At 35.9% G+C, this 26,009-nt stretch overlaps 1 long non-coding RNA gene across 1 annotated transcript in view; it reads left to right on the top strand.

Annotated features, from left to right (window-relative positions):
• The window catches only part of LOC137251341 (uncharacterized), a 383,967-nt gene extending 358,310 nt beyond the window's left edge, over nt 1-25,657 (top strand). Inside the window, exons 3-4 of the long non-coding RNA XR_010953215.1 lie at nt 25,107-25,415; nt 25,498-25,657. This is a non-coding gene — a long non-coding RNA (uncharacterized lncRNA). The remainder of the gene's footprint in view (nt 1-25,106; nt 25,416-25,497) is intronic.
• The last annotated feature ends 352 nt before the right edge of the window (nt 25,658-26,009 follow it).

The following is a 26,009-nucleotide window of genomic DNA, read 5'->3' on the forward strand; positions in this document are numbered from 1 at the left end:
TCTGAAATTGCTGCGCATAAAATTAGTACTACTAAATTTCAATAGGCATTATACTCAGATGTAACTGAAATATGTGTCTATGTATCACCTCAACAAATGGTGTGTGTCCATAATTCATCACAACCGATTCAGCTTTATGTTATACACTATGGCCATGAGAGGGTTATGCCTCCGCTTTGCGGTACACCCTGTGCTGTAGCTAGTTATTTAATCACTGCCGCTAGATGGGTCTGCTAAGCATTATCTAAGCGAGGATAAGCGTTTTCTTTTACACGCAAACGTAAACGTATACGCGTGTAAAAAAAAAAACACCGCTACTATTGTGTAAGCTAAATTGAGTTGTATGAACACCACTCAATTTGAATCGAAATTGCCTCAATTTTTCTGTTTGAACATAGTACTAGAATTAAAAAAAACCTTTCCGAAAGTTTTGTTCCGGATCCAACATAAGCTTTAAACTTAGGGCGGCCGTTTGCAATTTTTTTTTCGACCAAGCCTAATGTGAATGCGTTAGGTAAAACTGTGCGGAGGAAATTTCCCAACAAACTGCGTTATATCTTATAATAACATATCGATCACTTTTCGATAAGTAATCAATATATTTTCAATAATAAATCGATAGCAAATCGAAAATCTTTTGAAAACAATCAATACTTTTCAAATCATCAAACCAAATCGATAACATGATACCAAATAAACAACTTTTCGATAGCAAATCGAAAACTTTGATAGCATATGCTACATACATAACCATTGTTATCGATAGCAAGTTTATAACAACTCGTCGATAGAAAGTGGGTAACGCACTATGCCGTCGATAGCCAACCGATAACTTTTAGATAACATGTCCAAAATGCCGCGTTGTGGTCGTAGCGTGCTCCGCTTACCACACTGAAGGTCTTGGGTTCAAGGCCAGAGCAAAGCAACATCAAAAGTTTTAAAAGAAGTTTTTTCAATCAGAGAATAGTTTTTCTAAGCAGGGTCGCTCCTCGGCAGAGCTTTGGCAAACACTCCTTCTCTGTGAAAATTCATCTGCTTTGCAGCTTCCATTCCGAGTTGGCATTAAACATGTAGGTCCAGTCAAGCTGATTTGTAGGAACAACTAAAAAGAAGCACGGCGCAAAGAAAACCTCGGTCTAAATTTCCCTGAATGTAAAGCGCGTCAATTTATTTCTTGAATGTTAAAGTAACGGCTTTAAATGCCTCAGGGCAAACTTCCGACAAAACACTATTCATTGACTCTTAGTCGGGCTCCCTTATATGAGTTGGTCATATCCCAGCGCTTGCTTAGCAGAAAGGGGTTTCACGTGTACATATAAGATTATGCTGTAGAATATATCTACCTAACCTCGAACAGTTTAGATTCTTTCCCATACAAGTCTTTTAATCTAATTTCCAATTTTTCCATCAAGGCTTATGAGCGGTAAGCATACGATCCAAAAAAGTTGAAGTTTATAAACCGAGCATATGTTATTTAAGCCTTATTCCAATCAAAGCCAAAGAATAGCTCCTGGATGAAGTAAAAGGAAACGTAATCTTTTTCACCTCAATCCTCCACATTAGGTTTTCAGTTATCCAAAGATTTTACCAGAATTCAGTGATCCCATATAACGAAAAGAGTGAATTCAGGTTATTGATTTTTGTAGGGGCATATACTCTTCAAGTTAAGTTTAAACTAGCCAAGCTGGATAATAAATTTTTTAAGAAAATTATCTGTGCGATGCCACTTTTTAGAAAAATACCATGTTCAATATGTTGAAAAATTGCTGTTGCACAGTGTTATTAAAGAATAAAATCCATGATTATCGAGAGGTAGGTGGGTCGGCTACCTAACCTCAGTTGAGGTTAGAAAAGCGTAAAAGGGATACATTTTGGCTGGTGTATTATGAAAATTATAATTTTAGCTAAGCGACTTCCCTCTTTGAATTTGAAGAATACTCACCCTAGTCAGAGTCTAGCACAGAAAGAGTTCCCGCTACAGCATATGTATATGACGGAGCTAATTTTGAAGTGTCCCACTTCTAAGGTGAGTAAATGATCATGCCTACTCCAATTGTTTTCTCTTTATCTTCCAGTTCGAACTTAAGTTCATATAACTATCATTCGTCTTTTCATTTAGTTTTGGTTGATATTGTTTTGTATTTGTTTTCCATATTTATACAGGTCCGTTATCGTATCTAGATATATTCATATTTCTCATTGGATTAGCTATTCCCATTCCCACTTACCTTATGTTACATTTTATTGATATGTGAGCAGGCTTTACATTTTTTCTAGTATTTACCTGTCAAAAAAAATATTGTAGTGCATTGCGGTTTGGCTTGGTTTTTTTATACCTCATACAATAAAAGCTTTTTCGCACATTTCTCCACTTAAAAGAACTTCAAATTCTTTAGATAACAAAAACGAATCATGATAAGCGAATAAGATGGAACATAAATAAATAAGATGGAATATAAATACAAAAGATGAGACAACTTTAATAAAATTGCAAAGAAAAAATGTCTTCTACAGGAATGGAACACTGCAGCGTGCTTTGCACACAGCCTATATTAATTTTGATTGGATAACGGTTGGTTGTACAGGTATAAAGGAATCGAGATAGATATAGACTTCCATATATCAAAATCATAAGCATCGAAAAAAAATTTGATTGAGCCATGTTCGTCCTTTAGCACGATAACTTGAGTAAATATTGAGATATCTTCAACAAATTTGGTATACTATCTTATCTGGACCTAGAATAGATTTATATTGAAAATGAACGAAATCGGATGATAACCAAGCCCACTTTTTATATATATAAAGTTTTGGAAAACACAAAAAACCTGATTATTTAGTAAATAATACACCTAGAATGTTGAAATTTGATATGTGGACTGATATTGAGACTATTGATAAATTGGGCGTGGCACCGCCCACTTGTGATAAAATCAATTTTACAATTATTATTAATCATAAATCAAAAATCGTTAAACCTATCGTAACAAAATTCGGCAGAGAGGTTGCCTATACTATAAGGAATGCTTTGAAGAAAAATTAACGAAATCAGTTAAGGACCACGCCCACTTTTATATAAAAGATTTTTAAAAGGGTCGTGGACGAATAAAATAAGCTATATCTTTACAAAAAGGAGCTTTGTACAATGGTATTTCATTTCCCAAGTGGATTTATAACAATAAATAGGAAAAACTTCAAATTTAAAAAAATGAGCGTAGCTTCGCCTCTTTTATGACTAAGCAATTGTCTATGTTCTTTTTTATACTCAGTTGAGCAGAGCTCACAGAGTATATTAACTTTGATTGGATAACGGTTGGTTGTACAGGTATAAAGGAATCGAGATAGATATAGACTTCCATATATCAAAATCATCAGGATCGAAAAAAAAATTTGATTGAGCCATGTCCGTCCGTCCGTCCGTCCGTCTGTCCGTTAACACGATAACTTGAGTAAATTTTGAGGTATCTTGATGAAATTTTGTATGTAGGTTCCTGAGCACTCATCTCAGATCGCTATTTAAAATGAACAATATCGGACTATAACCACGCCCACTTTTTCGATATCGAAAATTTCGAAAAACCGAAAAAGTGCGATAATTCATTACCAAAGACGAATAAAGCGATGAAACTTGGTAGGTGAGTTCAACTTATGACGCAGAATAGAAAATTAGTAACATTTTGGACAATGGGCGTGGCACCACCCACTTTTAAAAGAAGGTAATTTAAAAGTTTTACAAGCTGTAATTTGGCAGTCGTTGAAGGTATCATGATGAAGTTTGGCAGGAACGTTACTCCTATTACTATATGTATGCTTAATAAAAATTAGCAAAATCGGAGAGAGACCACGCCCACTTTTAAAAAAAAATTTTTTTAAGTCAAATTTTAACAAAAAATTTAATATCTTTACAGTATATAAGTAAATTATGTCAACATTCAACTCCAGTAATGATATGGTGAAACAAAATGCAAAAATAAAAGAAAATTTCAAAATGGGCGTGGCTCCGCCCTTTTTCATTTAATTTGTCTAGGATACTTTTAATGCCATAAGTCGAACAAAAATTTACCAATCCTTGTGAAATATTATAGGGGCTTAGATTCTGGGACGATAACTTCTGTGAAAAAGGGCGAAATCGGTTGAAGCCACGCCCAGTTTTTATAGACAGTCGACGGTCTGTCCTTCCGCTCGACCGTTAACACGATAACTTGAGCAAAAATGGATATATCTTTACTAAACTCAGTTCATGTACTTATCTGAACTTACTTTGTATTGATATAAAAAATGGCCGAAATCGGACTATGAGCATTGAAATCTTGGCAGGAATACTGTTCGTTGTATTACATATATAAATAAATTAGCGGTATCAAACTGATGATGTTCTGGGTCACCCTGGTCCACATTTTGGCCGATATCTCGAAAAGGCGACCACCTATACAACTACCACCACTCCCTTAAAACCTTCATTAATACCTTTAATTTGATACCAATATTGTACAAACGCCTTCTAGAGTCACCCCTGGTCCACCTTTATGGCGCTATATCGAAAAGGCGTCCACCTATAGAACTAAGGCACACTCCCTTTTAAAATGTTCATTAACCCCTTTCATTTGATACCCATATCGTACAAACAAATCCTAGTGTCACCCCTGGTCCACCTTTATGGCGACTAAGGCCCACTCCGTTTTAAAATACTCATTAACACGTTTCATTTGATACCCATATCGTACCAACAAATTCTAGAATCAACCCTGATCCACCTTTATGGCGATATCCCTAAATGGCGTCCACCTATAGAACTATGGCTCACTCCCTCTTAAAATACTCTTTAATACCTTTCATTTGATACACATGTCATACAAACACATTCCAGGGTTTTCCTCGGTTCATTTTCCTACATGGTTATTTTCCCTTATGTTGCCACCATAGCTCTCAACTGAGTATGTAATGTTCGGTTACACCCGAACTTAACCTTCCTTACTTGTTTTTTATTTATTTTAATTGTCTATGTTTCGGGAGCCATAACTCGAAGAAAAATTAACGGATCTTAATAAAATTGGGTACACAAATTTTCCCTACAGCAGGAAATATTTCTAGGAAAAATGGACGAGATCGGTTAAAGACCACGGCCACTTTTATATAAAAGATTCTTAAAAGGTTCGTAAAGGAAAATGTCTTAGCGAAAAAGAGCTTTGTATCAATAAAATTTTACTTTCTAAATTGAAATATAACACAAAATTGGAAAACACTAAAATTCTTGAAAATGGATGTGGCACCGCCCCTTTTATGACTAAGCAATTTTCTATGTTTCGGGACCTATAACTCGAAGAAAAATTAACATATCGTTATAAAATTGTGTACACATATTTTCCTTATAGCAGAAAATATTTCTAGTAAAAATGGACGGGATCGGTTAAAGACCACGGCAACTTAGATAGAAAACAAGTTTGAGAGGGTCTGAATCAATGATATTTCACTTATCAAGTTTTATTGTAAGAGGAAATGGGGAGACATTTTTTTTTAAGCGGGCGGTGCCACGTGTTATGTAGAAAAGTAATTTATCTGAAATGAAATGTACAATTGAAGCTCACGCTGAGTATATAATGTTCGGTTACACCCGAACTTCGACACCTTTACTTGTTCTAATTTATTGTCTAATTTTTCTTCTTGATATTATAGTGAAGTGTGAAAAATAATTCAAGAAGTACTTTTATTGAAAATATAAGGATAATTATTTCATTTGGCAGTTGCCAACTTGCCGTTTATAGGCCCCCGTGAAGTTAGCACCCCAAAGTGCAGCACACCAATTTTTTTTTCGGAGTTCTGGCTTTATTTTGAAGAGTTCTAGAGTTCCCTAGGGGGTGCGAAAAGCGTTCTGCAACAATAATAGGTTTTTTTTTAATTTTGGGGTCCAGCACCCTTTTTATGCAGAAAAAAAGGTCTGAACCGATCTTACATAGTGGCTTCCACTTTAGACTCGAATCAGATACCCTGTCCTTGGGGCCCAAACAAAAATAAGATCGTCTTCAACATTCGAGTCCGAGTTTTCCAAGTTAAAAAATCACGAGTTTCATGATCTTCCGATGAAAGTAGATAAGTTTGTTGTTCTGCATCATAAGTACTTCCAAGGTCAAATAAACCTTGCAGGTAGCAAAATATCGGAAGACAAATTTCAAAAGAATGATGCTCCAACAAAATCTCCGCCGAACACCAGTGTTATTTCTTTGCGTCGAGCCCTTGCGGAAGAAGAAAACTGTAAAAATCAAGATGAAAATCCCTTGCTCAAGTCAATAGAAGATTCTGCTTTCCTCGTAGAAATTTCGTTTGAAAATTTTTATTCAGTCTTAAAAAAATCAATCAAAAATTCGAGCTTGGACATCGAAGAGAATTCCTTGTCACGACAATTTAGAGATTTTTCAGGAGTGGAAAATAATTCCACCATTTTTGGAGACAAGCCTGATGTTTCTGTGACTGGAATTGATCGCAATCTTGTTGTAATTGACAGCCCTGATCGTGACTTTGTACAACATAAACACAACGTGCCTTTAAAAGATGTCAGTAACGTCTCGAGATCATGTAACCGAAAGCAAAAGTCTTCGAATTTTGAACCAGCGAAAGTATCCAAGACGTATTTAAGTGATTTCCCAGAATGGAACTGCATCAGTGGAACACATTCCATTAGTATCCCAATCATGCGTAATGAATCGTCCACAGGTTCTTTGAAAGTTGGAACAGTTCGTATTCAAATATCAAACACGTGTGCGTTTGATTCGTTTTTAATTATTTTTATGCAAGCGATGCATATAAATGCTGAGCTCAAAACCGTCGTTCAAGAATCGAAAACTCCACTGGCTCTTCTTGCTCGTGAAATTATGAAAGATGGAAAGCTTATAAATAAACATTATATCCAAAGATACCATCTGATTTCTGGACTTAGGTTTTACCAGAATCCAAAACTGAACTCCCGCCACCTCAAAATTTACGATTGCGCTATCAATATTGGCTCTTTAACCGAGCCATTGCTCCGCGATCTTACATTCTCATATTCTATGACAAAAATGTGTCAATGTGGATATGAGCTTAAAAAATTTTATATTAATGTTCCTATCGATGTTGGTGAAGCAATCGGAAATGAAGAAAATCGCATCCAAAAGGCCTTAGACGATCGCCCCCAAATCACTTGTCTTTGCCCAACATGTAGAGAGACTACTCACGAAACCAGAAAGCTTGGACCCACTCTTTTGTTCGATTTATCAGAAGTGAGCATGAAAGAAGCCATCTTCGAGCAACATGTCCCATTTTATTTAAAGTCATTAGACAAATAACTTGTTGTTCAGAACAAAAAGTACCGACTCGTTGGAGCAACCCATTTTATTGATGCCGGAGAGTGAGCTGTCGGCCATTACACAGCATTTGTCTACAATGATGCTAGTTGGTACGAATATGATTATATGAAAACGATCATTCGCTGACGAGAGACAAATAATTTTTCCTCACCTTTTATTTTATGTTGAGACTTGTCGCAAATTAAATTAAATAAAATAAGTAAACAGTTTACATGTCAAAAATTTTATATATCATTATTTGTTTGTTTCTATCAAGGGAATTAAATCTGGTCCTAGTATCTGAATTCTAATATCTGATGTATTTTGAAACGTCTGCGGTTGCAACATTAGGATTGCAGAACTCTTTTCGCATCCCCTAGGGAACTCTAGAGCACTTCTTTTTCTACTAGAAAATCTGTTCAGAACTTTTTTCTGCGTAAAAGGGGTGCTGGACCCTAAAAATATGTAAAAAAAAAAACCCCCCATTAGGGTTGCAGAACTATATTCGCACCCCCTAGGGAACTCTCGAGCACTTCTTTTTGTACTAGAAAATCAGCTCAGAAATTTTTTTTGCCCGAAACATTTTTTTAAACCTATTAGGGTTGCAGAACTCTTTTCGCACCCCCTAGGGAACTCTAGAGCACTTCTTTGTCTACTAGATAATCGGCTCAGAATTTTTTTTCTGCGTAAAAAGGGTGCTGGACCCTAAAAAATTTTTTTTTTCAAACCCCATTAGGGTTGCAGAACTATTTTCGCACCCCTTAGGGAACTCTAGAGCACTTATTTTTCTACTAGAAAGCGGTTCGGAACTTTTTTTCTGCGTAAAAAAGGTGCTGGACCCCAAAAATTAAAAAAAAACCTATTAGGGTTAAAGAACTATTTTCGCACCCCTAGGGAACTCTATAGCACTTCCTTTTATACTAGAAAATCGGCTCAGAAATTTTTTACTGCGTAAAAAGGGTGCTGGACCCTAAACATTTTTTTTTTCAAACCCCATTAGGGTTTTGCACCCCTTAGGGAACTCTAGAGCACTTATTTTTCTACTAGAAAGCGGTTCGGAACTTTTTTTCTGCGTAAAAAAGGTGCTGGACCCCAAAAATTAAAAAAAAAAACCTATTAGGGTTGCAGAACTATATTCGCACCCCCTAGGGAACTCTAGAGCACTTCTTTTTCTACTAGAAAATCGGTTCAGAACTTTTTTTCTGCGTAAAAGTGGTGCTGGACCCTAAAAATATTTTTTTAAAACCCATTAGGGTTGCAGAACTATATTCGCACCCCCTAGGGAACTCTAGAGCACATATTTTTCTACTAGAAAATCGGTTCGGAACTTTTTTTCTGCGTAAAAAGGGTGCAGGACCTCACAATTTTTTTTTTTTTTAAACCTATTACGGTTGCAGAACTCTTTTCGCATCCCCTAGGGAACTCTAGAACTCTTCAAAATAAACCCAGAACTTAAAAAAAAATTTGGTGTGCTGGACTTTGGGGTGCTAACTTCACGGGGCCGTTTATAGAACAAATTTTCTAGCATTCAACCAGAGCCGGCCAAAAGTTGCACATTGTGCAATTTGAGTTCGTATTTTTACACAGACACTAATGATGTGCGATCACGATCGTTTGCTTTCGCTTGTCACTCACTAAAATCTACAGTGAATGTAAAAGGAAAAGTCCATGTTGCTTTTTGGGCACATAATAAAAACAATATGCTGCAATGTTAAAGTGACTTTTAATACGTTTCAGTTAGTATTATTAAGTTCTTTTGAACATACATATTAATATTGACAATTTAAATATTAATAATTAATAATAATTAATTAATTATTAATAAATATTGACAATTTAATATAAGTAACTTTTTATACGTTCTACTTAGTTTTATTAATTTTTATAAATTTTTTTTTATTGAATAACTTTATGTTTTGAAAATATATATTTCTATATTTACATTTACTTTGTTTTTTAGTTCTTTCTTAATGAAAGTGATTTTTTTAAGTAAATTTTGCATTGAAGAAACACCATACCTTCTTTTATAAAAAAGTTTTATCTGGCTAGCTCGACCTCCGTGTTCTTAGTTATATGAATATAAGTAAATATTTCAGAAGAGGTAGAAAAATAGAAATAGTAACACCAATCTTATAAATAAAAATTAATGAGTGTGTGTGTGTATATCATATGTACTTATATACGATCTTGACGTAATTTTTACACTATATATTTATCTGTATATAATTAAAGAAAAGTGGACGGTGCCCCGGCCCCTATTAGGAAAAATTTAAATTCGCTATATTTCCGCAATTATCTAAGATCAGGGATCCCATATTTGGCATAGTGTGTACATTAATAATTGAGGTGAAATAGCTAGATAGATTGAGAGTGAGAATGAGAATGGGAGTGAAGTTGTATTGGGAGTATGAGTGGGTGTTGAAATGGGAATGCGAATGGGAATGAGAATGTTTTTAAAAGTGGGAGCGGAATAATATACAGAAATAAGAAGGAACACTGGAAGAGAAAACAGACGAGGATGGGACAGAGTGAAAGGAGAAAGGAAGAACCACTTTTTAAATGTAGGAGAAAAAGTTTTCTGGCAGGACATCTAGCGGTACGCTAGTAGGGATATGAATACATAGAAAAGGAAGAAGAATAGTAAAAGGTATAGTGATAGGAATAAGAATAGGCATAGAAGGGCATGAAAAAAGTCATGTAAATTGTTAAAGCAAAACATGCCGTTAGTCCTGCGGCACAAGCAACATCAAAATCCTTAGAAAAACGTGTTTTCAATTAGAAAAACATTTTTAAGCACGGTTGCTCCTCGCCGGTAGTCAGCGAAAATTCGTCTGCCTTGTAGATGTCGTTGTGGCCACCGTGGTGTGATGGTAGCGAGCTCCGCCTACCACACCGTATGCCCTGGGTTCACACCTCGGGCAAAGCAACATCAAAATTTTAGAAATAAGGTTTTTCAATTAGAAGAAAATTTTTCTAAGCGGGGTCGCCCCTCGGCAGTGTTTGGCAAGCGCTCCGGGTGTATTTCTGCCATGAAAAGCTCTCAGTGAAAACTCATCTGCCTTGCAGATGCCGTTCGGAGTCGGCATAAAACATGTAGGTCCCGTCCGGCCGATTTGTAGGGAAAATCAATAGGAGCACGACGCAAATTGGAAGAGAAGCTCGGCCTTAGATCTCTTCGGAGGTTATCGCGCCTTACATTTATTTTTTTTTTTTTGTAGATGTCGTTTGGAGTCGGCATAAAACATGTAGGTCCCGTCCCGCCAGCTTTTAGCAAAATTAAAATGTGGTACGACCCGAACCGCAAGAGAAGCTCGGCCCATGTTTCCTCAGAGGTATTATACGCCTTGTATTTATTTTTATTTTTTATAACCTCTACTATCTCGAAAAAGGTTTGAATATTTTTATATCATATGCGTTAGTGCTCCACCAATTTGGATTGTATTTTTATTATTGTAGACAGTGTTATTTTGTATTCAAAATAAAGGTGTGCTTATTTTTTGTCCATGAGTGTAAATATACCTTAAGACCAAACAGCAACACTAAAAAGCGTGTGGCAATAAAATTCCAAAGAATGGACTAGAAAAACCTTACCAACAAAATCAAAATAAGAACCAAACGCCAATATATAGTAGCACAATAAAAAAAAAAGAAATTTAAAACGAAAATGAAGAGAAAATAATAAAAATAAATAAATAACAAGTAAGGAAGGCTAAGTTCGGGTGTAACCGAACATTACATACTCAGTTGAGAGCTATGGAGACAAAATAAGGAAAATCACCATGTAGGGAAATGAACGTAGGGTAACCCTGGAATGTGGTTGTATGGCATGTGTATCAAATGGAAGGTATTAAAGAGTATTTTAAGAGAGAGTAGGCCATAGTTCTATGGATGGACGCCATTTAGGGATATCGCCATAAAGGTGGACCAGGGCTGACTCTAGAATTTGTTTGTACGATATGGGTATCAAATGAAAGGTGTTACTGAGCATTTTAAGAGGGAGTGGGCCTTAGGTCTATCGGTGGACGCCTTTTCGAGATATCGCCATTAATGTGGACCAGGGGTGAGTCTAGAATGTGTTTGTACGATATGGGTATCAAATGAAAGGTGGTAATGAGTATTTTAAAAGGGAATGGGCTTTAGTTCTATAGGTGAACGCCTTTTCGAGAAATCGCCATAAAGGTGGACCAGGGGTGACTCTAGAATATGTTTGTACGATATGGGTATCAAATGAAAGCTGTTAATGAGTATTTTGAAAAGGAGTGACCCTTAGTTCCATAGGTGGACGACGTTTCGAGATATCGCCATAAAGGTGGACCAGGGGTGGTCTCTAGAATGTGTTTGTACGATATGGGAATCAAATGAGAGGTGTTACTGAGCATTTTAAGAGGGAGTGGGCATTAGGTCTATAGGTGGACGCCTTTTCGAGATATCGCCATTAGGGTGGGCCAGGGGTGACTCTAGAATGTTTGTACGATATGGGTATCAAACGAAAAGTGTTACTGAGCATTTTAAGAGGGAGTGGGCATTAGGTCCATAGGTGGACGCCTTTTCGAAATGTTGCCATTAGGGTGGGCCAGGGGTGACTCTAGAATGTTTGTACGATATGGGTATCAAACGAAAGGTGTTACTGAGCATTTTAAGAGGGAGTGGGCATGAGGTCTATAGGTGGACGCCTTTTCGAGATATCGTCATTAGGGTGGGCCAGGGGTGACTCTAGGATGTGTTTGTACGATATGGGTATCAAACGAAAGGTGTTACTGAGCATTTTAAGAGGGAGTGGGCATTAGGTCTATAGGTGGACGCCTTTTCGAGATATCGCCATTAGGGTGGGCCAGGGGTGACTCTAGAATGTTTATACGATATGGGTATCAAACGAAAGGTGTTACTGAGCATTTTAAGAGGGAGTGGGCATTAGGTCTATAGGTGGACGCCTTTTCGAGATATCGCCATTAGGGTGGGCCAGGGGTGACTCTAGAATGTGTTTGTACGATACGGGTATCAAATGAAAGGTGGTAATGAGTATTTTAAAAGGGAGTAATCCTTAGTTCTATAGGTGGACGTCTTTTTGAGATATCGCCATAAAGGTGGACCAAGGGTGACTCTAGAATGTTTGTACGATATGGGTATCAAACGAAAGGTGTTACTGAGCATTTTAAGAGGGAGTGCGCATTAGGTCTATAGGTGGACGCCTTTTCGAGATATTGCCATTAGGGTGGGCCAGGGTGACTCTAGAATGTGTTTGTACGATATGGGTATCAAATGAAAGGTGGTAATGAGTATTTTAAAAGGGAGTAATCCTTAGTTCTATAGGTGGACGCCTTTTCGAGATATCGCCATTAGGGTGGGCCAGGGGTGACTCTAGAATGTTTGTACGATATGGATATCAAACGAAAGGTGTTACTGAGCATGTTAACAGGGAGTGGGCACTAGGTCTATAGGTGGACGCCTTTTCGAGATATCGCCATTAGGGTGTGCCAGGGGTGACTCTAGAATGTGTTTCTACGATATGGATATCAAATTAAAGGTATTAATGAGGGTTTTAAAAGCGAGTGGCCCTTAGATGTATATGTGAAGGCGTTCTCGCGATATCGACCAAAATGTGGACCAGGTGATCCAGAAAATCATCTGTCGGGTACTGCTAATTTATTTATATATGCAATACCACTAACAGTATTCCTGCCAAGATTCCAAGGGCTGTTGATTTCGCCTTGTAGAACTTTTTCATTTTCTTCTACTTAATATGGTAGGTGTCACACCCATTTTACAAAGTTTTTTCCAAAGTTATATTTTGCGTCAATAAACCAATCCAGTTACCATGTTTCATCCCTTTTTTCGTATTTGGTATAGAATTATGGCATTTTTTTCATTGTTCGTAATTTTCGATATCGATAAAGTGGGCGTGGTTATGGTCGAATTTCGGCCATTTTTTATACCAAGATAAAGTGAGTACGTGGCTAAGTAAGTAAGATAAGTACGTGGGCTAAGTTTAGTAAAGATATATCGGTTTTTTCTCAAGTTATTGTGTTAACGGCCGAGCGGAAGGACAGACGGTGGACTGTGTATAAAAACTGGGCGCGGCTTCCACCGATTTCGCCCATTTTCACAGAGAACAGTTACCGTCATAGAATCTATGCCCCTACCAAATTTGAGAAGGATTGGTAAATTTTTGTTCGACTTATGGCATTAAAAGTATTCTAGAAAAACTAAATGAAAATGGGCGGAGCCACGCCCATTTTGAAATTTTCTTTTATTTTTGTATTTTGTTGCATCATATCATTACTGGAGTTGAATTTTGACTTAACTTACTTATATACAGTAAAGATATTAAATTTTTTGTTAAAATTTGAATTAAAAAAAAATTTTTTCTAAAAAGTGGGCGTGTTCTTCATCCAATTTTGCTAATTTTTATTTAGCACATATGTATATAGTAATAGTAGTAACGTTCCTGCCAAATTTCATCATGATATCTTCATCGACTGCCAAGTTACAGCTTGCAAAACTTTTAAATTACCTTCTTGTAAAAGTGGGCGGTGCCACGCCCATTGTCCCTAATTTTCTATTCTGCGTCATAACGTCAACCCATCTACCTATTTTCATCGCTTTAACCGCCTTTGGCAATGAATTACCGCATTTTTTCGGTTTTTCGAAATTTTCGATATCGAAAAAGTGGGCGTGGTTATAGTCCGATATCGTTCATTTTAAATAGCGATCTGAGATGGGTGCCCAGGAATCTACATACCAAATTTCATCAAGATACCTCAAAATTTACTCAAGTTATCGTGTTAACGGACAGACGGACGGACGGACGGACATGACCCAATCAAATTTTTTTTCGATACTGATGATTTTGATATATGGAAGTCTATATCTATCTCGATTCCCTCATACCTGTACAACCAACCGTTATCCAATCAAAGTTAATATACTCTGTGAGCTCTGCTCAACTGAGTATAAAAACTGCCAAATACTTTTGGGAACGCATAAAACGACTAACAGGTAAATAATGCTTAATGCGGCATTGAACCTGAAAAACAACTCTCTTATGGCTCAGGTCTTTAACAATGAAGAATGGCTTGCAAAAAAATATGAAATAAAAAAATATAAATAAAATAAAAACAAAACACGCTTAGGCAAGCAAAAACTCTTTTACTTTTTCTGCACAATATTCGCACTTTCATATATTTTTGGACTTTACCTTTGCTAACTTGTTGTCATACAAATGTACTTATGAAACGCCTTTTTTGAAAGTCATATAAGTACACTTTTGTAAAAAAAAAAATAATGTTAATTTTAATTGATAATGATAAAAAAACTTACTGGAACTAAAAGCAATAAAGGAAATGTCTGAAAAGGACTTATATAATTTTCGCAAAAAGCAGCTCATACGTAGGCATAAACACGTAGAACGCTAACTTTTTTGTTGTACCAAGAATTTCATAACAAAAATATCTTGTTAACTTTCTGTTTTGGATATGTTTTGTTTATAAATATTCGCATAGGCAATAATTTTTATTGTTGTAAGCAATTTTGGAGTTTTTATACGCATTTTGTAATATGAGTGTAAAGATCAACGACCTTGCTTGGCATTTATAGGAATTATTTTGGGGAAGAAAAAGCAGGAGAACGAAAAGGGGGAGGGAGAAAGAGAAATTGAATGAGGAGGAGAAGGGAATGGAGACAGAACAAGAGGTCAAGAATTGAAAGGAGAAATAGAAGAGGGAGAAATAAAAGAAAGATTAGGAGGGGAGAGTAAGAAAAAAAATTCTTTAAAAATTTCTTTATACTAAGCAAGTAAAGTTAAGCCAGAACGCGGTCGGTGGGGTCTGCTAGTAAATAATATACCTCCAAGCTAGTATATCTTGACTTCGTTTATGCCTTTCCTTTTCCCCTTCTTTTTTTCTTCTCCTTCCTTTTCTCCTTCACCTGCTACTTCTTCCCCTTTTCTATGTCCTTCTTCTTTTTAGCCTTTCCTCCCTTCACGTCCACCTCTTCCCTGCCGTCTTCCATTTTCTACATCTCGGAATAAAATATTTTAGATATTTCTCAAGGTAAATGTATATATCAAAGCTATCTAGCTAGAAGAGTCACGGGTCCGCTGGGTACCGCCAAAACAGACAGCCCCCTCCCTCTGGTCACCAGTAAGCGCAGGATCGAGCTTTTTTCATTGGAAATGTGCATAAATCGGACGCAGTTATAATAAAATCTAATCTATGTCCCTTATGAGGTGGGTTTTTTTTGTCGTCAAATCGTAAATCAAGCACTTAGATGTATCCCAAACCCCAACTGAATAAAAACAATATTTATGTGCATAGAGCGAATAAATACATACACACGCGACAAAATGTGTTAGAAGGAACAGAGAGGAAGGGGAAACGAGTGATAAAATGGTTGGCTTAAAAATATGGGGCATCCGGAATAAAAGCGGGCGATGTAGGATATGACTTTCTTAGTAAGGTCATCGATGCTCGGACCAAAGTAAGTAGCCAATGGCCGTAATAGCAGCCAGGAGTATAGGGACGGCAAAAACTGCTGCACAGTATCAAAAGGTAAGAGTTCGTACTACCAAACCCTGTCGCACTAGTGGATTTAGCAGTGGTAATTGGTTGTCGAGCAGAGTTGTCTTCTACAAATAAACCTTGGCGACTCAATATTTGCATTGTAATGAAGAGTGCCGGATCGGTCTACGTAGTCCCGGCTAGCATAGCTCCATATTTCATTGGCACGTTCCGTTAATTACTCAGTTAGTTGGCGAAGCCAATTAGTCCCTACAACGGAGTGGGGGTTGCCCTTTTTATCTACTTCGAGATCGTCTTTGTTGAATATGCGAAATCCTGAGTTATAATTCTTTCTCCAACCCTTTGGGTCTAGATATTTTGGAAGCTTCTAAGGCTTAATACCTTTTAGTAGGCAGAGTGTAAAACAAATTCTCGTCCCCTGAACATTGTTACTGCTACATTAGATATTTGTAGTCCGTATGAGCCTCCGTAGTCTAGTAATCGGTGGGTAGCGCACTTTGTTTTTTTAATTTCCTCTTTACTCAACATGTATAAAGGTCAGACAGTCGTCTTAGCTCATCATGGATAAAATACCCCGGGGGAGAGAGCAATTCCTTTGCTATTACGATATCAAGGTCCGATCTATGTAGGTAAAATTGATTCACAGGCTATTTTCAAATTGAAGAAACAATTTGCAGAAACGCCAAGTTCATGCCTCTCCCTTCACTGGCGAACCACCTTCGACTGAGAGACCGGCACGATGTTTTTGTCCCGGCGGGTTGAGGGGCTTGGAATAAAACTGTGGTAAGGTATGCCTGTCTTAAATAGTCTTACAATTTGCGTTGTTATATTTTTTAATTGTTCCGACGAATTGGCGGGACGAGGCTTAAAATATTTTTTTGGGAATCCGAACGGCATCTGCAAGGCAGATATATTTTTATGGAGAAATGGTAACAAAATGGTACAAAAACACTCTGAGTGTTTGCCAAACCACTGCTGAAGGACGACCCATCTTAGAAAAGCTTTTCCAAAAGTATATGATGCTGTTTTTCCCGTGACTTGAACAAAGGAACCTTCAGTGTGGTAGGCGATCACACTACCAACACACCATTACGCATGACGGTCTGTCGCAAAAGGGGAATAAAATGCATAAGTTTTGGGTTCAAAGCGTAAAAAAAGTCGTCCCCGCGGCAGTTGGGCTAGTCTCAGAAGCTGGTTAAACTGGGGTGTATTGGGTTATATCCGGCCAAGGTCTGTCATATCCGTAACAGTCGCCTAAACCTTCGGGGAGTGTTTTTGCCGTTACAACAACAACCCAATGCTATTGTTTGCTGATCCATGAGAAACATGCTCATTTCAGAGTCCCAGCTGGTGAACTTAAAGAATTTTGAAAGTCCTCATCATGCCATTCATGTAAATCTTCTCAAATACTTTCCACTGCACCAATTATTCGTTGGGTAAAATCGGCCGTGGAATTGACTTAAACATCTATATCATGAGCTCTGCTTGCATTACTAATTTTGGGCCAATAAATTTCTGTTGTAGTTGGAGACAGAGTCCTGTATGCCCATTTGGCTTGTTACTCTGTATTTATATTCCAATTCATCTTGGGCGTCAAAGGAGCGCATAGGTATTTCGTACCATCAAAACCATCTCTAAATTTTACTACGTTTCGTACATATGTTAATGGCCATGGCCTAGGTACCTAAAGTATCCGCATTCTCATCCGGACAAGATCTATTATATCCGCCAGCATTTCTTCAAATCTTTTCAGGTTAGTATAACAACACGAGTGCGGTACTTGACTTCGGTAATTTGCATGCAAAAAATTAATTTAGCTTACTACAAATTGGTACAGAAGAGCGGCGTTATACTCGTCAGTCTAAAATTTGCATCGAATCAAATTAATATTACCTTCACCACTAAGCCGATGACTCTACAAAATACAATTCTCGGAAATCATTATCAGTTACGCAAAAGAGTTTGAAATTCGACCAAATGACCGACTGCTTTTACAAGCCACAAACCATCGAAATGGAAATTTCAAAGCATTGACGCTAATGATTTTTGCTAGAACAGGTTCATTCAGTCTTTCATATAGCCGTGTGTGTGTGTGTATGTAGTCTGAGCTTTAGTTGACTGTCGGTTTGTCTGCAACGCATTTTTATTGCCAATTACGCCTTGCAACCTCCCGAAAGCATACTTTTTCATTTGACGAACTTTGCCAAAAAAAATCTTGTGCTTTTATTTGCTTTATTTAAAAAATTTGTTTCTTATTCGCAGACTTATATAATTCATTGTATAAGTAGGCAGTGGCGTAGATAAGGGGGGATCAAGGGGATCAATCCCCCATGGGAAATTGAAAATATAAATTTTTTTAAATTTTACTTATACATATTCATGTATTCATTTCTCGAACTGCGATTAACCTTCTTGCAGTATTAAATCATTTATATCACTCTAAAATTAGAAAGACAAAAATCTTTTCATGATAGTTATGAATTTCTTGCATACACCTAAAAGAAAAGCCATTTTGGAAAACACGATTGAAAAATCTGACGAAACTTCACGAACGAAATCTTTAAAAAATTTAACCTGACTCGATGGGTTTGGAAATGTGAGACCGTCAACGATTTGTATGAGTTTTTCCGTTCGTTTGCGGAACTCCAAATGAAATGAGAAGCTCGGAAAAAGACGCAAAAAATTTAAAAAATGCCATGGATTTGAAATTGTTAATATGTTTACATACTATCAATGTAATTTTTAACTTTCGTCGCGAATTGCAAAAGGTTAATTTAGATTTGGTTCAAGCCATGGATCTCGCCAAAGATTTACGCGAGGAAGTAAAAAAGATTTCTGCAAAAGAAGACGCTTTTTCTGAAATTTACGAAGCTTCGAAAAAAATTGCTGAAACTCTTGACAAGAATATATGGGGTATTCCATCCCATTTCGACCAATTTTGAACCCGACCCCTTTAGAATTGGCTGAAAGTTTTTCTTCTTTTTCTAGCTTACGAAAGACATTTTTCAGAATTTTTTCAAATTTTTTCATCCAACTCAAAAAAAGTTATGAATTTAAAAAAAAAAACACCGTTTTTGTTTTCAAAATGCTTTTTCAAATATCTACCGTTTGGAATGACGCTATGAGAGTAGTTTTAGGATTAGGTGATTATTATTTATTATGCAGTTTATGTCGTAAAGAAGCTTCGAAAATAGTTAAGCAACCCGCAAGTAACAGTTATGAAAACAATTATCAGATTGATAGTGACAGTAACACAGATGATTTACAATCAACCTCGGCATCCCAAGTTAGCGCTGCAACTCAATTACCTGTAATAAACCGTGCTTTACAACTGTTGAGTCAATCACCAATTCCATCAAGAAGGTCAAAAGACAATCAATTTTTGTACAACAAAATAAATAAAATATCTGAGAACTTGAAAAAGGATTTACTCTCTTCTACTGATGAAGAATCGATCGATGATGATGGTGAAAATTTTCGTGCTTTAATTAAAATGCTGTGTGACAAATTCAACGATAAAGAAACGGAAAAGTCTTTGAAAATACAAATATTAACATTATTACCAGAAAAATGGACTGAAATGCGTATTTGTGAAACTATGAATTCATCAAGACATATGACAAGGCTAGCGAAAATGTTGGTTGAAGAAAAAGGTATACTTTCAACACCTGAATCGAAATTAGGTATATATAACGTAAAATTAATATTTGAAATACAATTGAAAATTCAATTACATTTTATAGGGAGGAAAACTGAAAGTTCAAAATTTTTAAAACGATGATGAGTACAGTGCTCTGATGCCAGGTATGAAGTGACGATGGTAATCGAGTGCACGTCCAAAAAAGACTTGTTCTGTCTAACTTAAAAGAATTATACCAAAGTTTTCGGGAAGTAAACGCTGCAGAGAAAATTGGATTTTCGAAATTTGCTTCTTTGCGACCTAAACATTGTGTGTTAGCAGGGGCAAGTGGAACACACACCATCTGTGTATGTACGATCCATCAAAACGTTAAATTGATGATGCTTGGTAAATATCAAATTTATTAATAATTATAAATGCGTAAATTTTCATTTAACTTAATCACTTTTATTAAGCCTAAAGAAGAATTTGTTGAAGATTTTTGTGGTGAATTAAAAACTCTTCTACCTCACTCATTCAACGCCAAAGAACAAGCTAAATTTTTAAAAACGTTGAAAGAAACATTAAAACCAAATGAATTTATTATTATTTGTGATTTTGCAGAAAATTACGTATTCGTAGTGCAAAATGCGGCATCTGGTTTTCACTGGAACAATAACCAGGCAACAATTTTTCCGGTAGCAATTTATTATAAAGTAAATGACAAACTTGAACACAAAAGCTTAGCAATTATTTCAGATTGTAATAATCATGATGCCATTGCTGTTCATGTTTTTATTGAAATAATTACTGATTATGTGAAGAGTTTTCCTGAACGTTGTGGCAAGATTTATTATTTTTCTGATGGAGCTCCTCAACAATTTAAAAACTTCAAAAACTTTGTAAATTTATATTATTATGAAGATGATTTTGACATTCCTGCCGAATGGCACTTTTTTGCGACTGCTCATGGCAAAGGTCCGTGTGATGGTATTGGTGGCATTACCAAACGATATGCAGCAAGAGCAAGTCTCCAACTCGGGGTTGATAATCAAATAACGACACCTGAAGGACTTTTTAAATGGACTTCTGATCCGGACAACTTGCCAAACATTACAAAAACAAAATCGATTACAGGAACTCAACAACTACATTGCATAATTCCTGACGAAAATGGTAGGTTAAAAACTTTTCAAATTCAGAAGAACAAAGAATTTGTAAAATATTTAAACGCCAGAAAATAAATTCATAATTTGTTACATTATTTTTAGAAAACTTACATGTTTACTGTTTCAGTCATTAATCCTGGTTATTTTAATCGTAGATTACCATAATATATAAAGAAAATAATACTTAAAAATGATTTTCTTACAATTTTTTGTTATATAAATAAAATTGATAAAAAAAATTTTTATTTTTGAAATGGACTTCTTTATTTTTGAAAATTTTTTTTTCAATTAAATAAAAAAAAAAATATAAAAAAAATCGGCCCACTCCGGGATTAGTGGGGATGATTGCAGAATTTATTGAAGTTTTTTATGAGAAAAAAAAATGACGAAATTCGAAAAATCTCGAAAAACGGAAAAATTAAAAAAAAAAAAAACTTTAAACATTTTTTTGAATTTTTTCCGAAAAGTACATTTAAAAACAAATTAAAAAAAAAAAATATCCCAAACGGTCAATTTTTTAAATAGTTATAGCATTTAGAAAACGAAAAAGGTGTTTTTTTAAAAATTCATATCTTTTTTTGAGTTGGATGAAAAAATTTGAAAAAATTTTGAAAAACGTCTTTCGTAAGCTAGAAAAAGAAGAAAAACGTTCAGCCAATTCTAAAGGGGTCGGGTTCAAAATTGGTCGAAATGGGATGGAATACCCCATATATATTAGGGTGTCCCTTATTTTTATAAGTCTTTTTTTTGTACCGCATACCCTTCAGATCAGTTCTCCTTAATCCAATATACTCAATAAAAATATATAAGCTCATTATCAAAACTCTAAACCGTGCCGAATTACTTTGGAAACAAGTTGGTTCAGATTCAACGGTTAACTTTCGATCAAATTATTTTTATTGGAAATGACGTGTTCTATAAAGAATTGTTTACGATTTAGGTTTGTTAGTACACTCTATTTAGAATATAATTTTAGAAGTAACACCGGTGGTGTAGATGGGAGGTATTTTAGCTTATTGTTGCAATTATGCCAAGCCCGTATTCCAATGGACAGTGATCCAGGTCTCGATAAAAATGTAACCTTCAAATGCAACAACAAATTGATCCATATGGATCACACTGTTATTGCATGTTCGAGTTAAGTTCCTATCCGGATCTGGATCGCTGTCCATTGGAACACGGGGAAAGTGTTGGGCGGCAGTGACGCCACCCTCTGTATTAGCGCAACAACGTAACGCCGCGCAGCTTTGTAAATGCGCTATCTTTTTGCAAATAAAAAGACTAGAAAAAAATGTTTACATAACCGTTCGTTCAAATAAGACGTCTTGAGTTGTAGAGTAAATAACGCGGATAGTTTTTCAGTTCGAAAATGTCAGTCGAACTAAGAAACAATAAATATAATATATTTCTGGTGGGTGAGATTAATCACCAAATAGCAGGTGCAAAATTGCCGTCGAATCGTCAAATTGTGGATCATTATTAGTTCTGGCGAGAACTGCTGATGCTCTCAACATAATTAGAATAGAAGAAGATAAAATATTCTTACAAGGCTTGCAAGGCTTATACAACTAGCAAAAGAGAAATATAGATTAAAAGAAATGACCTCAGAGGGCTTGCCGACAACTGCTGCTGCTAACAAGGATATGACACTTACAGAAAAATATGGCCAATGTGTAAGCTCTGAAGAAAGTCTGAACGAACCGACTCCTTCCACTACTCAATCAATTGCTTCTTTAAGTGCAGTAGCAAAAAGAGGAAGAAACAATTTTGTCACGCCAAAATTGGTTGCGACTTTAGACAGATGTCAACTCAGCATTCGAGATTCTGTTTATGTAGTTTAACCTGTAGTGGAAGCTCTAGGTCTTAATTGTGATGATTACCCAATCAGCAAATCCTCTATTCAACGCATTCGAACGCAAATGAGAAAACATAGCGCGGAATCCATTAAATATGATTTTCAGAATAACATGCCCGAAGTTGTTGCCGTTCATTGGGATGGAAAACTGTTGCCTAGTCTCAACGTAAAAAGCTCTAAAGAAGAACACTTGCCAATAATTATTTCATTTGAAGAGAAAGAACAAATACTTGCAGTCCCTAAAATAGGAAGTTCTTCCGGCAAAGATCAAGCAAATGCAGTACTAAATGCGCTCAATGATGGAACCTTAATGATAAGGTACAATAAATGTGCTGTGATACGACAGCATGGAATACAGGTCGGTTGAATGAAGCTTGTGTGCTTTTGGAGCAAGCATTAGAGAGATAATTGGTACTCTTTGCTTGTCGTCATCATGTTTACGAACTTGTGGTCAAAAGTGTATTTAAAACTAAAATCCAAGAGGACAGTACCAGCCCTGGCTAAGATGCAGTTTAACAGTAAAAGCGCCGAATCATGAGAATGCTATGTAGAAGCAAAAAAGAAGATTTTGAGCTTAAAAGCGGTTAATGACACAGCTGAAAGAGCTGTTTAACTTATGCAAGACTTTCTTGGTTCGATAACCGCAGAAGAAGAACAAAATGAGTTCCTTTTACGCTGTGTGCAAGAACATAGAAATATTTATCCAGATTGTAAAAAACAAACTTTATAAAGAAAGTGTCTTGAGTAATTCTATTAATAATACTTAAATTAAACAATGCTTAATACAAATTTCTAATAGCATCTCTAAACAAAGCAATAAACATTTTCGTTAACCCAGCTACTAGATGAAGACAAAAACTGCTATTTTGAGGTCCTGTAGGCATGGGTAAAAACTTACGTGGAAAGTTAAAATTTGTTATTTACGCCCCGATTCTGAGCGTTACCGGTAAAATAGTACCCAGAATATTATGTAACCGAATATCGTTACCAGTTCTTTTATCCGCGATTCTGGCCCAAGTGGTAACGCTGTCATCATCGAAAAACTCACCAGTGTCTGTGGAGAAATTTGAAAGGTAGTTTTCTTCGCTTTCACGGTTGCCACTTTGGTCCATTTGGACCAAAAATGGTCCCTTCCAACCCCATTTGGTCCGCTGATCCCCTTTCTTCAATTCTGGTCCTTTTTAGGCAGTAGCCACGATTGGTACTTTTCTTTCTTTTTGACTCAGGTAAAAATTCACAATATTGCCCAAAAATTCGCCACATTTTCGTTAGCCCCCATATAATTTTGAATTTACTTCAATGGAACTGTCACCATAAAAAATTGCTCGGTCAATAAAATGTACCAGAGCAATAACATTTCTCCCAGGATATAATTTATGCCAGGCATTAAAAAGAAACGTGTTGGCAAACGCATTGTCGTTAATTGTTGATGAAATAACCGACTAATCAAAAAAAACTCTTGTTTTATAATAATATTCATAACGGCCAGATATTTCGATCGGTTAACAAACACTATGTAAAATATATGAAAATAAAAATTGCTTCCCAACTAGCATAGCTTATAGCGAGCACTCTGTCGTGAGCCTAACACTTTCAAAACTTATACAAAGAAATTCTATGCATTACTTCTCGTTTGGCACGTTGATATTTAAATCTTTCTCACCCAGCTCAATGAGTTCAAGGAGTTCCAGGACTATTGTGGTGTTAAGCCACGCAAGGTAATTGCAAACTAAGTATCTTCGCACAAGAAATATTTTAACTCGAAGACAGAAGAAAGCAAATGCAAAAGAGATTTGATTTCGGAAGAAATGTTTTGTATAAAATTATTCCCGCAGGTGTTAGCAGTATATGGAAACATTGTTAGTATTATATGGAAACATCCTAAAATATTGTATTTTATACTAATAAAATAAAACAAAAATTTGGTCCTTTTTTCGATGAATTTTGGTCCCAAATGAAAACATGGTGTGGCAACCGTGTTCGCTTTACCGAAAATGTCTCACTTGTAGATACGAAGTTAACGAACAAACGGGACGATGTGTATATGCATATTATGCATGATAAGTTTCTACATGGGTATATTGTAATTTATTCTGTGAAAGTGTATAATGTAAACAAATATGTATAGCAAGGGGGCAACACGTCTTTACTATGATCTTTACTTATTTGCGCTTACAATTGTTTATTTTTCAGTTTTGCCTTTTTCCCAAACAAAAGCTGTTGTGTGTTTATTTCGATGTAACCACCTACTTTTGTGGGTAAAAAATTATCCGGCTACTTTCGCGGGTAGAATACCAAAAGGGTGTAAAAGTTGCCACATGATTTCGTTACCGTGGTGAAGAATGTTGTTACCACACTAGAATCGGTGCGTTAAGCATAGGTTTGTATACTAAACAGAATTAGAGGGTATGCGTTTTAATAATTGCAAAACGAAATCTTTCGTTCATATAAGGGACTCCATAATATATATATATATATAAATATATATAGAAATCCTGAAGTTCAAAGTACAAAAGATAATGTTCGTGTAGCAGTGTTCAATCCTTTCCTAGATTCTTACATGATGGATCTTGGAGAAAGATTCACTTAACATGAAAATATACTAGAAGGATTTTCGGCTCTTTTCAGGCATGATTCCAATGAAATGGAAAACTAAGCTGATAAATTCATCAAAACAATCGAGTTTTATCAGGAACTGCGGGGCCACCTGCTATTTTTGCCTGATTAGAAGTGTGGAACAGGTATTTTATTCGTAGAGGCGATATCAAACCTGGAAACTCTTTGGATGCGCTTGATCATTGTCCAGACGAAAATTTTCCGAATATCAACGTATTGCTGAGGATATTAGCTACTTTACCGGTATCAAAATCAACCGCGGAACGCACTTTCTCACGTTTGAAACGGATAAAGACGATTCTGAGAAACACGACAAAAGAAGTAAGTAATTATAGTTGCTTTAAAATCTGTGAATTTTTTTCTAAAATTAAAAATTAAATTTTGCCTAATTTTTTTATTGAAGAACCACTTAATGGACTGGCTGCCTTGGCTATTCATCATGACATTGCAATCACAGCTGATGAAGTCATAGATAAGTTATCGAAAAAATCCCGAAAACTTGATTTCCTTCTTTAATTATTGAACGATTTTTTCGCATATTGAGAGCACCTAAGTAAAAAATGTATCCCTATTTTTTGTTTGTTTTTATACAATATATTAAGTGATTATCTTGATTATAAAAAATAATCAATAAAAATAACTTAAAAGTAAAAAAACAAAATTGTGAAATTAAATCCCCCATCACAAAAAGCTATCTAAGCCACTGTATAGGTACATATAAGTAGTTAGCATTCACTAAAGGATGAATTAAGAAGTTCGTTTTTACCCTGTGGCGACAATTGCATTTGATAAGGACATAAGATAGGATTCTTGAATATTTTGTTCTTTCATATGTTAAGCTTTTGAAGGTTCGACACAAAAAAAATGTTCAATTAAAACTGCAGAGAACGCTGGAACGTCATGTTCAACGCCTTC

Source organism: Eurosta solidaginis, chromosome 4 (assembly GCF_040869045.1).
Source record: "Eurosta solidaginis isolate ZX-2024a chromosome 4, ASM4086904v1, whole genome shotgun sequence".
NCBI lineage: Eukaryota > Metazoa > Arthropoda > Insecta > Diptera > Tephritidae > Eurosta > Eurosta solidaginis.